The sequence below is a fragment of the Mirounga leonina genome, unplaced genomic scaffold, assembly GCF_011800145.1.
Source record: "Mirounga leonina isolate KUSES-001 unplaced genomic scaffold, KU_Mleo_1.0 Mir_91, whole genome shotgun sequence".
NCBI lineage: Eukaryota > Metazoa > Chordata > Mammalia > Carnivora > Phocidae > Mirounga > Mirounga leonina.
In genome coordinates this window covers 35,152,760-35,163,966 of record NW_023270839.1, presented here as the reverse complement: position 1 = coordinate 35,163,966, position 11,207 = coordinate 35,152,760, and the positions used below count along the sequence as shown (strand labels likewise).

General features: G+C 38.9%; 1 pseudogene; it reads left to right on the top strand.

Annotated features, from left to right (window-relative positions):
* The first annotated feature begins 9,083 nt into the window (after positions 1 to 9,083).
* LOC118003570 lies at positions 9,084 to 11,003 on the top strand (annotated as a pseudogene).
* Positions 11,004 to 11,207: the final 204 nt, after the last annotated feature.

Sequence of the window (11,207 nt, the reverse complement as noted above, 5' to 3'; positions counted from 1 at the left end):
TTTTTTCATAATATTCTCTTACGATTGTATTTCTGTGGTATTAGTTGTTATTTCTCCTCTCTCATTTGTGATTTTTATTTATTTGAGTCCTTTCTCTTTTTTTTTTTTTCTTGATAGGTCTGAGCTCTCTGCCTTTCTTGAAGAAATTCTTATTGGGATTGGTTAGTGACACCATGGTTCCTCTGCTCATTTTGAGATTGACATTTTGAGGTGCTAACATGACATTCATATCTTTCCTTATTCATAAAGCATCTTTAATGCCTCAGGAAGGAAGGGCAGGAGGTATTAATGGTCATCATATCTTTGGCAAAAAGATTTTCAGAAAAAGCCTTTACAAATGTTTACATTCTTGTTGCATCCAAAGTCCTACATCAGAACAAAGGGCTTTGGGGAAATGATTTTCACCCAGGCTGTCTAGTTGAAAAGAGTCGACAAAGTCAGTATTTGTCTAGCCTTTACTTTGAAATGTGGCTGAACAAGCCACTAGGAGGAGTTCTTTGCATGTGTAAATCTGCATTCTTCCTCGACTGTTTGCTGTAGGTTCAGACAAAACCAGGTTTGGAGATGGAGCTGCCGCTTCAAGCCTTCATATTATTCAATAGACCAAGAAATTTAAAGTAGGATATTTTATTCATCTGAGGTGGAAATACAGCTTCTGGGAATGGATCAGGATTCTAGCTAAGAAAACTTATTTTAAAACCTCAATTTGATCCACCAGCTTTCTTGGTCAGAAAGGAAGTGTGGTCAGCAAGCAGGTGTTTGGTTTGAATTGGGAAAGGAAGAGCCTGGCCTTTGCTTTAGAATATCAAGTGATAGCTAATTCTTTTTTTTCCTTCAAGCTTCCTCCTTCAATTAATGTAAATATGTTAATGGAATACGATTTCCCTAATAGGTAATACTGACAGTAACAGGGGTGGGAACCTAATGGTTTCTTTAACATGTTTAATTTCTGATGTTGCTGTTAAGTGTTGAGGAAAATTAGTCACATTTAGAACCATCTGTTTCCACAACTGGTTAAAGTGTGGATTGCCTCCTGACTAGCCACTTTATGGCTTATGATAATAGTTGTGGGATGAAATGATTGTTTTTATTCCCTTTCTTTGTTTTCTGCTATGAATACTCACACATTTTTCTTCTAGGGAACTGGGATTAAAAATGTCAAAGGACATCCTTCAGGTGTCTTGGTTATAATGGATGTAAAAAGGAATCTCAGTTCTTACTTTTGTCTTCCAACCCAATATAATTTATCTTCACTTTGTTTTTTTATTTATTTTTAAGTAGGCTCTACGCCCAACATGGGCCCTTCAATCAGGAGTCATATGTTCTCTCAACTGAGCCAATTCAGTGCCCACCTTATCTTTTATTTAGATACAGTTATAGATTGGAAACCATAGTTATGAAGTGTGTTACATCTTTAATAGTGGTAAATACTGCATGATCAATAAATGGTTGAAGAAGGAATTTGGAGGATTTTAATATGTGTTGCCTTAGACATTTTATTTCCTGGGTTGTTGCTTTTGAGGTGCTGGGAAAAGGTGCGGACATGGAGAGAATCCCTTAAGTGTATGTATGTATGCCTTTCACAAGAAGGAAAAACCAAGTTTTAAATCTGGCAATCAAATAATTTGGTCAGTGTTTTCCTCTTTTTTTTTTTTTTTTTTGTCTTCCATTCTTTCTACAGAGTGGCCATGAAACTTATATGTGACTGTGCATACCTTTTAATGAACAGGTCAGAATTCTGGCAAGACCACCTCGAGTACTTGTTAGGATATTTAAAATGTTCACATAATGTGTTTCTTTAAGAAAAAAAAAAAAAGTCTACCACTTTCAGTTGTGGGTGGTACTTCATTTTTGAGTGATCCCTGAGAACTTCATACAGTTTCCTAATCTTGGATTACTCTCTGACATGTTCTTATAGAAAAATCAGACTTTTTCTATCTCAAGTGGTATGGATATTCAAACCTGCCCCAGCAATGAAGCAGTTGACAACTCTGCTCTACAGCACTCATATAATGGAGGAAGACTTACCTAGTTTATTTGTTGCTTATCTGCATAAGGAATATGGTTTCTACTTGATAACATAAGACAAGTTTAAAAAAAAATTGTTTTTGGAAGGAGATGTTTTAAGAGGGGAAAAAAAGGAAAGAGAGAGAGAGATTTTGAAACCAAAAATCAGTTCTTTATTGCAACTATACTGAAAATTTTGTTTTCCCACAAATTAAGAATTAAAATAACCCAAATGTGCAATGAAATAAAAGAAATAAAAACCATGTTACAGAGTGATCCTAACTTCCAGATGTGTAACAGAACAAAATATTACAGTTATGCCAAACTAATTGTATAGTAGAAGTAAAATTGCCCTCCCTGTATGTCTCTAAGAGTGGCAATAGCTGAGATACTGGTCTGAGGTTGGATGTTACAGGAAGCTTCAGATGCTCAATTAGTGGGTTAATTCTCCTGAGGGTAGAACAGTTCTTCTCTTACTGCCTGTGTTAGTTGGTTAGGGAAGAACTGGTTATCTTCTGAAACCATTTGTTTGATCTATTGAATAGGGGTGGGGGAGAGCTAAAACGTTGGCTGTTTAAAATTATGAAATTTAGCTAATTGGTGGAGAAATTCTCTTTTTAATATCCAGGTGGGCAATCACTCATTTTGGTTTCTATAAAATGAATTTTGAAATAGGTTTGACAGTTTGTTCATGATTCCTGCATGACAGTAATTTCTAAATGACATTTCGCTTCTATTAGGGCAGTAGAATTGATTGCAAAATTTTTAAATGGTAGCTTTTTATGGTACAGTTTAGGAAATACCTTAATTAGGCCACTGCGAAATAAAATGGCCCACGCTTAAACTATGTGGAATCCTCAATGAAAGTTCAGGAGAGAGAAATTTTGATTGCTGTAGTTGAGTGTAACAGCAGAGCCATATCACCAACTGCTTTTGGAATCTGTAATAAAACAGGCAGGAGCTGCTTCAAAGAGAATTGATGCGATTAGCTTCACCTCTATTCTGTTGGCATTCTCTGAATTACCTCCTGACCCTCTCTCTCTTCACCTTTCTCCTTTCTCCTGTTCATAGCCCTTGTATAACAAAGTCATTTATGCATGCCTTTATGTATAAGGACTTCTGGTTGGAATTTTAACAGTATTTTTTTTCCAGCTAAAAAAAAATGAATGTGGATAGGAGAAAAAGAGAAAGACATCAGGAACTAAATGTTTTTCTCCCCTGGAATATCTGTTTTATACAAGGAGAATTTACAGTGTAGGAGGGAATATGACAATATTAGATGTTTTTTGCTTCTTTTCTCTGACAGGCAAGTCATTTGCTGCAGGTGACTAGAGGTACATAGGTTATTTGACTAGAAACAGCTGATAATATGGACACGAATGATTATGACAATTAGTGACCAAAAGAATTCATTTTCCCACCACGAGAAAGATAACAAAGATCTTTGACATTATTTTGTGTTACTAAAACACATTATCATTCTTGCTGGATGTTTATCATTTATTTTTTCATTCATTTATTCACTCTGTAAATATTTTGTCCCTACTAACGGCCAGCTCTGTATGTGGCACTGGAGATAGAGTAATGAATCAGTCAGACATGGAGCTTACAGATACTGAAAATTACTTTAATAATGAGTTATAATGTTGATGAAATTTTAGGGGAGAAGTACAGGGTGCTGTGTGAATCTGTTACAGATAAGGATGATCAGATTATAGTCTAGAGGGGCACGTGGGTGGCTTAGTCAGTTAAGCATCTGCCTTCGGCTCATGTCATGATCCCAGGGTTCTGGGGTGGAGCTCCGTGTTGGGCTGCCTGCAGAGCAGGGAGCCTGCTTCTCTCTCTCCCTCTGCCCCTCTCCCTGCTTCATGCTTGCTCGTGTGCTCACACATGCTCTCTCTCTCTCAAATAAAATCTTTTAAGAAAAAGATTATAGTCTAGAAACTGCATTTAGTCTTGATTAATAGTTAAAAAATACATAGATTAACAGGTATAATGAAATAGCTTTTCTAGAAAGACATTTGTAGTGAAATGTAGCTGTGTGTCCTGTGAATAAAGGATAAGCAAATGTGATAGTCCCTATAGAATAGAACAATAAGATTATTGACCATCCATTTTATTTAAAGTGTAGCCATCTCCCTGGAAAGGGGATTCATGTTTGTTTTGCTGATTGAGCACTAGGAAATGGTGGTCTTGTGTTCTGAATAATGTTTTCCAGGGTGTTTTATGAGAATTAAGTATTCTGGGTAGCAGACACCTTCATCAGGATTTCCCCATGAGTTTACTTTTGCAATTTATTTATTTGAACAACTTTATTTCACAGCCTTTTCCATGTGTCCCCATTATATTTTATTTTGTTGATTTTAGCATATTTAGTTCTCTCTGACTTCTCATCCTGACATCCACAGACTTACCTCTGCTATCTTTATGTCATATGGAAATTGGTTAAAGGTGTCATGCCTGCCTTCATCTTGTCTAATAAAACTGCTAAACATGACAGGACCAAATGCAGAGCTGGGTGCACACCCCAGAGATCTCCCTTCAGGCTGACATTCCTCCATTAGTAAGGTATTCAACTTTGAATTCCCAGCACTGTGCCATCATCAATGCTGTATTAATGAGAGGACCAGTTAACTAGGGTGAGGGGGAGCACAGGCTAGGAGATACTAGGATTTTTGACTATCATGGAGTGGTAGATCAGCCACCATGAAATGAGGAGCAGAATTGACTATTGGGTCTTAAAAGTGTTTTATCTATTCTAGAAGCTGCAAACTAAAGGGGTGGCATGTCATGGAAACCAGAACTTCTTTCCCAAGCTTCCAGTGTGTCCAATAACATATTTACTAGCCATTTTAATTGGGTGTCTTATAGGGACTTCAAATACGTCATGACTTGGACTCTTCCCCAGAACTGTCTCCTCTGCCTTTACTATCTATCAATAGGTTTCTCTCTACCCTGATCCATCCTCCACGTTGGTTTCAGAGTCATCTTTCTAACAAATCTAATATTACCCCTTTTCCGTCGTTGTTCATAATTTGTTAGTGACTCCCTCTGTATATGCAAGATAAAATCTGAACTTCTCCTTACGAATGAAAGATTGACCATGATCTCATCTGACCTAACATATCAGCTTCATCTTTGGCTTACTGCCTTGTTAATTTACAACTACATGGAATGTCTTTGTTTTCCTGAATGTATTAAGTTTCTCATTCTCTTACCTTTGCATATTTTATTTCCCCCTGGTCAGAACCCCATTTGTCTCCGTAACAGCTTCCTATTCAACCTCCAAGCCTCAATTCCAGAGCCACATTCTCTGTGAAGCCTGGAGAGACTTTACAGGGAAGTTTTCATAGATCCCCGTGATTGGCTCATGCATCCTCCCCAGTGTTCAGATTAAACCATGCCTACTGCCATTTCAGTGCTGACCATAGATATCAAAATTTTGTCTTTCTCTTGAAGGCAGGGTCCATGTCGTTCCATCTTTAAATCTCCATCTCACAGACTGTGCTTGGGAAATGAAGGACAGCTGAGTAAGACTAGAGCTAGGAAGCTATGGAAGAAAAGATTAACAGGGACTATTTGTGGGGTTGCATCCTGATAGAAAGACAGAAGGACAAATTTCCCATTTGTAAATGCTCCTGCTGCACCTCTGTTGTGGCTGGGTGTAATCCATCTTGTGGCACAGGCGGCTAGTGGTCAGCTACATCCATCCATTCTTCTCTTCTTCCTTTAATAAGAGAACTGCAAAGGTTAGTGGACCCATGGTTTCCCAGCCAGGGACTACATTTCTCACATTTCCTTACAAGATATAGTCATGAAGCAAAGTTCTAGCCACTTAGATGTAGGAAGAAAAAAATGTATGGCAATTTCATGTTGTGCCATTAAAAGAATGAAGCACGTTCTCCTTGACATTTTCTTGCTCTCCCATTGGCTATTCTGTAGATTTGATGGAGGGGGTTAGAGGATCCATCTGTGATGGCAAAAGAGAAACTTCTATCTTGTCTAACCTGTAGCTTTGGATCTCTGTAGAGACTGGTCCTAAATAATATCTTTTTAAAGAAGTTGTGTTCATGAACTTTGTTATTTAGCAGAAACATGCCTTGTCATCTGCCTTTATATGCTCATTATATCACATTTGTTAAAAAATTATGAAAAATTTTAAACATACACAATTATAATCTTTTTATGATAAATGCTCCGTATTTCTTGGCATTTAAAAAAAAGTAATATGATGTTATATTTAGAGTTAATACTCCTCACTGAGCCTAATTCCTCTTTTTCCCTCAAAAGCAACCTCTATTTTGGTTTTATATTTACCAATCTTATGCATACTTTTATACTTTTAACTACATGTTTATGTGCCTCTAAATGTCTGTAGCATTTTTGTATACATTTACATGAAAGCATTTACAGAAATGCATACTGTTTTCCTAATCAATATTAGGTTTTGTGGCTTGTATATGTTGATTTACATATGGTTGGTTCAGTATTTTAACTACTGTATAATATCTTATATTTTAATTACTGTGTAATATTTCACTGAATGAATATTATTCAATTTAGTGATACTCTTATGAATCTTGAGGATTTTTCTGATTTTTAACTATAATGAACAGTTGCTTCTAGAATACCCTTATATAGGTCTTTTGTGGTCACATGCAAGAGAGCCAATGGGGCAGAACTAATATTTGAAGAGTTACTGACCAGTGACTTCCAGAACTGAGAAAAGATTTTAAATCAGCTAAAATTCAAGAGGTTTATGGCTTTAGAGCCCAAGTTAACAGAATAGTTATTATTTGGGACATTTTTAGTATCATGGCCATAGGATAAGAGCTCTGGAAGGTTTTGCACAGTTGAATGCTCTGGCCTAAAAGTAATACACGGCACTTCCTCTCAGAACTATTGGCTAGACCTAATCACATGACCTCACTCAACCACAAAGGGACAGGAAGTATAATCCTATTCTAGCATGTACCCAGGAGAGGAGAGAGAGGATATTTGGTAATCAACATTAATCATTACCGTAAGCCCAAACCATATCTCTATTAAAACCACCAAATCCAAAAGCAAACAGTTTAATTTCTATTTGATATATCTTGTCAGGATTGATAATAACAGCAAATAAGTGACATTTATTAAGTACCTGCTATAATCCCAACTCTAGGCTTCATTCTCCCTATTTAATTAAATGTTCTCAGCAACCCTAGGAGGAAGGTAGTAGTATTCTTCCCACTTTGCAAATGAGGAAACTGCTAAGTAAATGAGAAAGAATGCTCAAATGAATAACTAGGTCATAGAGCTAGGGGGCTGGAGAGCTGGTTGTAAACTCCAGATCCGTCTTGGACTCTTCCCCCTACGTAGTCTACCTGAGTGAGTCCTCAAAGCCTCTGCTTTGGTCACTTCCTTGTCTAATAGAACCAGCAATGAAGGCCTTCCTCTGCCTTTCCTCTCAGTTTAAAGCCACTAGACTACTCTCCAGAGCAGAGTTTAGCAACATTACTCTCCCATAGTAGGCATTCAAAGCACCTCAGCTTTCTAGTCCAGAGATGAAACAGCTGTTCTCTCCAAATGGCTTATACTGAAATGTAAATGAACAAGGACATTAAAAAAAAAGAAAAAGAAAAAGAGAAAGAAAATAGATTTAAGTTCTTGCCTTTTAAAATTTTTATCATTTCCCATCCAAGCTTACTGTTTTTGTTTAATCTTGCCATTCCTTTTCTTCTTCCTTGTATGCTCTTTTTCTTAGGGATATGCAAACTTTATTAGTCAGCTCCTCTTTCAAGCTCTGTATGCTTTTGTGTTTGAGAATTGGGAATCAGGTACTTTTACTGTTAGCCTCAGGGTGGATCTGAGCAGGAGGAAGCTTTATGAATAATCAAGGTTGACATCTCCAACGTTGTTCCTTCATTATAAATATTGTTAAAGGAGCTGTGACCACCATGGGCTCCCACTGAACAGAATGTGCAGGGGGAGGCCGAGACAGACTTTGATTTCAGCTCTTTTCTGGTTATCACTTCACTGATGACCCTGGAGTTGACAGGTCTCTTACATTTGGCTTTTTTTTTTTTTTCCCCAGAAAGTTTCTCTTCATTTAGCATAAATGTTTGGTCTGCAGGAAGTTGGCTGGGTTCATCTCACCAACTCCAAAGGCTAAGGACCATAGTTAATATTAGTGCTTGTGCATTGCCTTAGCCTGAATCCCTAATGAATGCTGAGATGCTTTGTGACTTTAACCATTTTAGTTCCATTTGGATTATTAATAGCATCATGATCTTTTTCAGGAGGAAAACAGATTATAGTACCCAAGGTCTCTGACCCTTCTCCCTACTTGCTGAGAAAGATTAGGCTCCACAAATGTCTGAAAAGACACAGGTATTCAATCCGTATCTCAACTAAGGTTCCCTCTCCCAGTGGTGCCCCACTAATCCCTAGTTATTATATGTATGTATTAATAATATATATGTGTACATACATATATAATTAGCCAGCCATGTTTTAGATTATTCATGTTGTCTTGACAGTGTTTTCACTTTCAAATTGGAGATGGGTGAACTTGAAATTATATCACACGAGTAAAACTTTATAAATTTCCTCCCCAGCTCCATTACCTTCTATCCACCCCCAGTAGATTCACCAAAGAGTGTTTATAGAACCAATTACATACTAAGAAATGATATGGACTCCCTTCATGTCTCAATAGCCTTGTGAGGAAGGTGATATTGCTGTTTTGATTTCCTTGAAAGATTCAGACACCTTGCCTTAGGGAGTGAAGGGACTTGCTCAAAGCTACACAATAGGCACGGTTAGAAGCAGAGATAAAGTGCAGGGCCTCTACTTCAAACCCTCTACTCTTCTGCCTGCTTCATGTTTATTAGGAATATTTGCCATTCATTCATTCTGCCAACATTATTGAACATTTGTTTATGTCAGGCACTAGGGATTACTAAGATAACTAAAGCAGAGTTCTTAGGAGCTCAAATTCTGGTGAGGGAGAAAGCTCAGTTAACTGTAGTAAGGGATACTAAATTACTGAGATATTTAACAGTGCAGTGGTTGAAATAGGGAACTCTGAGGGCATGGAGGAGAGCTGTTTCAACTTGTTCTCAGGGCCTCAGGGAAGCCTTCTTAGAGGAAGTGGGAACGAGTGTGAGGTAAAAAGGTAGGTCTCAATAAAAAAGAGCTGACCTTTCTTGGGTGGTGGTGAGAACAGAGAGTGTGCCGTGAAGCCCTTGGGCACACTGTGAGAGTACAAGGTGGTGGGGCCCTTCCTGCCCATCCTCAAATGCCATAGTCCTCCCCTCTATTTTATGCAAATCTTTGCACCTAATCATGTTGTTGCCAAGTCCCATTGCTGGTACTTTGTGTCTTAGCTGAACAAGCTAAAGAAGTCTTCAGGGGAAATTATCTACTGTGGACAGGTGTTCAAGAAATCCTCCTTGCAGGTGAATAACTTTGACACCTGACTGCACTATGACCTCCCCCCCCAGCAGCACCCACCGCACATACCAGGAGTACCTGGACCTGACAACTCCAGGCGCTGTCACCTGGTGTTACCAAGACATGGGCAACTGACACCATGCCCAGGCCCACTTGATCCAGATCATGAAGGTGGAGGAGATTTCAGCCAGCCAGTGCTGCTGACTGGCAGTCTAACAGTTTGGTGATTCCAAGATCAAGTTCCTACTGCCCCACCAGGTCTTACCTCAACCAGTACAAGCCATGCTTCACCACCAAGAGGCCCAACACCTTCTTTTAGATGCAGAGCATCCCTGTCCTCAGGTCTGCCCAAGGGGAAACAAACAAAAAAAGGTGAGAGATGCTTTTAGGTAGAGGGGAGGGGGAAGATATACCTTTCTTTTCTAGGCCCTGTTAAAACACTTCAAATACTTTCGAGTAAGCCCCCCAGAAAGTTTGATGTATGTATGTACATATGTTGCTTGGGATTCAAAAAGCCACATTCCCAAATGTAAAAATGCAGTCTTGTAAGATGTGGATATAGGGAAGACAGCAGGAATAGCAGGTTTGGAGAGGAAATTCTTGAGTTTAGTTTTTGGATGTGTTGAATTGAGATGTTTTTGGAAGTTCAGGTGAAGGTACACAAGCATTTGGCTGAGAAGTGGTCATTTCAGTTCAAGAAAGAAACCAGATTGGAGATGTAAACTTAGGAATTGTCATCGTTCCGCAAGACAGTGAAATCCGCATGCAAGCAGACAAGTGAGAAGGCCAAAATATGAATCTTGAAAAATATCAGTGGTTGAAGGATAAGCAGAGAGAAGTTACCCTCAAAGGAGACTAAGAAGGACTCCCCAGAGAGGAAGGAAGAAAATAAAGGGAGTGTGGTGTCACAAAACCCTAGGGAACAGAGCATTTCAAGAAGAGGGAGGGCTTAATACAGTCTAACATTGGTGTCAGGCATATTGTTTTCAATGACACATTCCATTGGATTTGGCATCAGGGAAGCACTGTTAGCCTTTCTGAGAGCAATTTCAGTGGGGGTGTGTGTGTGTGTGTCAGACTCTCAACTGTAGGAGTAGAGGAGTGCATAGAAGGGTAGGATTGGAGATCACCTTTTATGAGTTGGCCTTTGAACAATGGTAGAGCAATTTTTCTACTGGTTTCTCTGAAGAAGAGGAGAGATGTAGGAGAGTAGCTGAGAGGGATGCAGTGTTGAGGGAGGAGATTTTAAGGTTGAAGAGGGCATTAGGATGCTGATTTGGTGTGTTTGGCATTATAGAGGAGGCAACCAGTTGAGCAAGTCTCCCAAGGTGGGGGAAGGGTGGTGGACTCCAGGGTAGAAATGAATTAGCCTAAGCAAGAGAAGGAATCCTCTTCCCTTTTCACAGGAAGGACTGAAGAATGGCTCAAGACCATGGTGGATAGAAGGAATCAAGACCCCAGGATAAGTTTCTGAGTGCTAACCATGTGCCAGCACTGTGCCATTCACATACATAAAGGAACTGTTGTGATCCCCATTCTTTTTTTTTTTTATTCTTATGTTAATCCCCATACATTACATCATTAGTTTTAGATGAAGTGTTCCATGATTCATTGTTTGTGCATAACACCCAGTGCTCCATGCAGAATGTGCCCTTCTCAATACCCACCACCAGGTTAACCCATCCTCCCACCCCCCTCCCCTCTAGAACCCTCAGTTTGTTTTTCAGAGTCCATCATCTCTCATGGTTCGTCTACCCCTCCGA